Raw genomic sequence first — 5150 nt, 5'->3', positions numbered from 1 at the left:
TACTATTCCCATATTAACAAGCAGAGCCCTAAACATGTTCATTTTTTACCCATGCTCCTTGGGAATATTGGAATAGTTATTGTTCCATCCCAGATCTTAGATACTACAGCTCTGCAGTTTACCAACTCAAGCCAAATTCATACTGACTTCAGGAAACTATTAGAATATTTCAGCCAATTTTCCTCTAGCAAGCAGTAATCACTTGGGAACAGAAACGATTAAACTCCATCTTCAATGGGGTCTAAGTGGTTTTTTAGGCACTTTCTCAGGAACACCACTCTGGAGAAGCCAAGATTCATAGTCATTCTTGTAAAAGCCTTTGGAAGTGAACCAAGACTTTGCTGTCATTTAGTCAATGGAGCCAAATCTTCATCACTTGTGCAGTAGTGGGGCAGCATTTGCCTCCAGCCACTCAGGGGGATCAGAAACTGTGATTTTAGGGCACATCTATCTATCCATAAAGGCAGTGTTCTAGCTCACATCAGAAATCATTCTGCCACAGTGATATAGAGGCTTTATGCCAAAGATGTTGCATAAATTACTTGGCTTTCTTTTCTGCTATGACTGCTGAATAATTCCCAGGCAAAAGTGGGCACTGGACTGTAGACACACTAGAGTCCACCTCCCTCCCCTCAAGAGCTGCCCAAAAGTCAATTTTTACTTGGTGGAATTTCTATTATTTTCAAGGTCTTGTGCCTATTGCAAAGGTAAAAATCAGCCGATTAAGAATTTTAAAAAAGTGTTAGGCATCAGAAATTATCAAGAAGACTTTCAGAGTCTCAGAGGTTGTGCTGAAGCATTTTCTTGTGATCTGTTAACAAATGTTGTATTCCCTGAGAAGAAAGACTCTCCCTTTATAGCTCAGACCTATAAAAACTGTACAAAATACACTAAACCCAAAATAATAAAGCAGTAGATTTTATTCCACTTCCATCCAGATTTTCAGAAATTTCTGTGGTCTGATCTCCAGCTGATAAAAGAAGACCTTGACCATCTGTGTGAGAAGAATCTACTCCATGATGGGAAAAGCAGCTGTAGCTAACAAAGAATGAACCTCAGGACCATCATTCTGTTTTGCAGTGCAGGTAACAACTTGCAGCTTACAGCAGTAGAAGACATGTGAGCATCTCTGAACCCAGCTGAGGCAGCTGTCAGAGGATTGCTGTGGGAAGCTTCAGTCTTAGCTCCTTTGTCTTGCATGTTTAGATTTCAGAAGGTTTCAGGGCTTAACAAGTCCTTGAAACATTTGGCCATGTTTTGGGTTTTTTTTTGTGGGTTTTTTGTTGTTGTTGTTTTCGTTGGATTTTTGTTTTGTTTTGTTTTGGGGTTTTTTGGGGGTTTTTGGTATAGTTAGAAAATGGAGACTGAAATGGGGAAGAGTCTTCCTGAAAAAAAACAAATATAGTTGTTCTTAATTATTAGTAAAATATGAAGATAAGAGTTAGAAGAGTTAGATTTCATATGGAAAATTACTAATTCTCTCTAAAACTTGATTACCTACAAAATACATCTCTGTGACAAAGCTTTACAAAGGAGTCCTATTAATTTCTACAAGATAAAATCATAAGAATTTCTCAAGGGCTGGTTTCTAAACCATTTTTATTCTAAACTAATTTTTATTCATAATACCTGCAATAAATTATTTTTACCACATTCTGAGTTACACAGACTGACCACAAAATGACCAAGCCACACTACTGGAATAAAACATTTTAAAGCTTACCATTCTTATAAAGTAATTTGATTACGTTATTCATTTGAACTTAAAGATCAAAAAAAAAAAAAAAATCACGAGGGAAATTCTTGTGTGGTTCAGAGCCGTATTCACCTGGTTTGAGCTTTTGTTTTTGTCTTGAGTTAAAGCTATACTCATTAACTTGAAACAATACACTCAAAATTTTAACATATGTGAGTTGAATTTGACTCAATGTCCTGGCAGCATTCTTGGGAAGGTGTTACACAGTACCTTATTTTGCTTTCACAGATGTACAACTTAGAGCTCCATAGACGATGCTGGTGCCTCTGAAATAGTCCAGATATATTTCAATTTACATTAAAACACAAATACTAGGTTGCCACAGCCTTAAAAAGGATGTCCATAGTGCCAGCATTTACACTGAAACCCCAGAGTAAATATTGGGATGTTCTTCTGTGATGAAGGAAGTGCAAAAAGAAAGGCCAAATGGGTCATCAATTACTGAATAAGATGTTGGATTTTCTTGAAGGTGCATAACTGTGCAAAGGCCATTTGTTAGTAGGACAGACTTCGCAAAAGCACCTTTCTTACCACAATGTAGCTTGAGCATGAACTTTGAAGGTCTACAGGGTATGGTGCACGGCCTCTGCCAGGGGAGAAAATGAATCCTCATAGTGTAACCAGATGTTCTGGACACTCCTCTGCCTCTCCAATCACTAAACCACAAGCCAGGATTACATTCCTGGCTCAGTGTTACCTTGGTCACACACAGGTCACTGTCACAGTAGTGCTTACTAACAGCAGTGTCTGAAACAGTCTCATAGTCCCCTGAATTTAAAGCACATGATGATTTTTGAAGTGTTGTGACATCTCACAAAAGCAATTAATTGTTGTCAGCATTGGATAGTCTGTTGTATTCTCCAAACCTTGAAAAGAGCTCCAATAGTTTCAGTGAAAATTCCCTGAACTACACATCTGATGACAGAAAAATGTAGTTTAAACACTGTTAACTGATCACACATCATTTGTGAGAATTCTAAGTGATAGGTCACTCCTTGCTAAATGAAAGCCAACTTCTGCCAATAGCCATAAAGTACGATTATGAAATTGTTTAGTGCAGATCCCAGTGGCTAAAAGGAGGAAAACCAGCAAGGGCCAGAATGCCCCACAAATTCCCCTTGCAGGGCACCAGCAGCTCAGGCTCCTCTGGCTCTGCTCTCCGCCACACGGTGCAATTCCACAGCAGCTGGCAGCACACCCGCAGCACTGCTGCGCCAGTGCCAGGCCAGGGGCACAGCACCCAGCAGCTGGACCTGCACACACAATGTCTCGCTCCAAAATGCTCATTTCAGATTTTGGTGACATGGCAAAAAACTGCAATACAACACAACACACTAAGGAAGCCAAAGGATGTATCTACAGAAAATATTCACAAGATAATTTTCACTCATGGCCAAACTGAAGAAAATTCCAACTCCCACAATACACATACCAGGTCCAGAAATAAATTTCTATCTCTGCGCACATGTTGTCTATACTTACATTGCCTGCCAAGAGGTTTTAGAGAAACGTTTATATAAAAAAATGTGCTGATTCATCAACAGTAATTTTGTATGTAGGGAAAAAGGTCAGTTATGAGAAACCGGCAGTTTCAATATCCAATCCAAAATTCAGTTTTAGAAGTTTAAATTAATAGTTCTAAGTTTTTATTCAAAGTCAGTCTTTTACTATGAAAAACTAATCATTTTTTCATAAATTAAAAAAAATCATATGAATAAAAAAAATTAAATTCAGAACATAATATTTTAAAATATTCTAAGCAAGTAGTTACAACTCACTCCCTTAATTTTTGTATTTTCAGTTTTTCCTCACATCTCATTGCTACATGCAGTAATATGGGTAGTGGTCTTAGGTTTTTCTCATAATTTTTTCCCTTCAGCATCCCTCTAAGTATTATCCATAGATGCCAAAGCTTCCTCTCACCATGATTCAGATGCATGCAGAGGGCTCAGTTTGCAGGGAGTCAAGTCCAACACACTGAGGCAGCCGCAGCCCCATGAGTAACAAGTCTGAGGACTTGCTCTGACAAACATTTCTCATTACAGTGATCCTTACTCATCCTCTGCTAACACTTCATCACAGCGTGGCATGCCAGGGAAGCCCTCTGAAACCACCTTTGGCTCTAGAATTCATTTTGAAGCCTATTTTACTCACCCCAAGTACTCACTTTGTTCATTTAGTTACAGCCTCATGCCCACGATGATTAATGAATGCGGTCTCCTTTCTTGCTTTCCTCTACCATTTCTGTCCTTGCTGCAGGGAGCGTGGAGGGCCAGCCAGGCTCCCAGGCAGGCTCTCTGTCCTGGGCTGGCCCCTGCAGTGGCTGTGGCAGCCAGGGCTGGAAGAGGCTCCTTGCCACCGCGGTGGTCCCCGGGATGAGGGCGGGGGGCAGCCAGCCCCTGTGAGCCTCCCCAACAGCCCAGCCTTCTGCTGCCCTTCGGGGCTCGCTAGCAGGGACACAGGCACCTCTGGGACCTTCAGAGCTGATCACACAAAGTAACTTATAGCTCCGTCAAATTACACCGAGTTGTTAAATGCTGTGTGGTGCACGCTGTCCTGAGCCGCCAGCAGCAGCAGCAACCCAAGGACAGAATACTAGACTACAATTTGTTTCTACATTTTAATCAAGAACTAACTCCTAATCAGCCTTTCCTGCGACTCCCAATTAAAACAACAACACAGAGGATCTAACAGCATTCTCCAAAGTTTTCTTCTACAATTTTATTTTAAACAAAACAAAAAATGCAAGTTGCACGGGATATGTGTTGCAGGTCTCCATTTTCAAGGCAATTAAATCCTTCTGCTTTAAAATCCCCAGGTTTTTTACTCAGCAGAGCACAAAAAATCTCTCTGTTCGTGGGGAAAATGATGACTGGGATTTACTTATTTGTTCTCATTGTGATGCACCCCACTGCCAAAGCACTCCTCCCACCCTGACCACACACCTGGAAAGGGCTCTCCCATGCTCCACACAGGGAAACATGCCCTTGGCTTCTCACAACCATCAGTACCAAATGTCAGAAAAAAACATGTGAAGGAATTAAATTAAACAAGGCAGTACCAGAGGAAGGGTCCCTAATACACAAGATAGGCTTTCACGCTTTAGCAAACATTTACTTCCAAAGGACAGCAATCTGGGTAGCCCAGAACGTTATGTAAGGGACATTGACAACAGAAGAGTCATAAAGTTTAAAAGTCTCTCTTAATCAATGACAAATTTAGTACTTGTTGCTACAATTACAAAGATAATAGTTCCTTTATGTCAGTGCCTTTGGTTTTGCAGCTGTAAAATAGCTTTGAATTCAGCATTTCAAGTAACAGAAATTAATAGGAGGTCATTCCTACCAGAGAAATTTTAGGGGCCCATCCTCTCTAATCATCATTAAAAACTAAA

General features: G+C 40.4%; 1 long non-coding RNA gene across 1 annotated transcript; it reads right to left on the bottom strand.

The window, feature by feature from the left end:
* Nucleotides 1–1329: 1329 nt before the first annotated feature.
* Nucleotides 1330–4152, bottom strand: LOC116183892 (uncharacterized). Its single transcript, XR_004148592.1, has 3 exons — nucleotides 3924–4152; nucleotides 1967–2022; nucleotides 1330–1385 (listed from the first exon to the last, which is right to left on the bottom strand). It is a non-coding gene; the product is annotated as an uncharacterized LOC116183892 (long non-coding RNA).
* Nucleotides 4153–5150: the final 998 nt, after the last annotated feature.

The sequence above is a fragment of the Lonchura striata genome, chromosome 9 (assembly GCF_046129695.1).
Source record: "Lonchura striata isolate bLonStr1 chromosome 9, bLonStr1.mat, whole genome shotgun sequence".
In the NCBI taxonomy this organism is placed as follows: Eukaryota; Metazoa; Chordata; class Aves; order Passeriformes; family Estrildidae; genus Lonchura; species Lonchura striata.
This window is presented reverse-complemented; position numbering and strand designations above follow the sequence as displayed.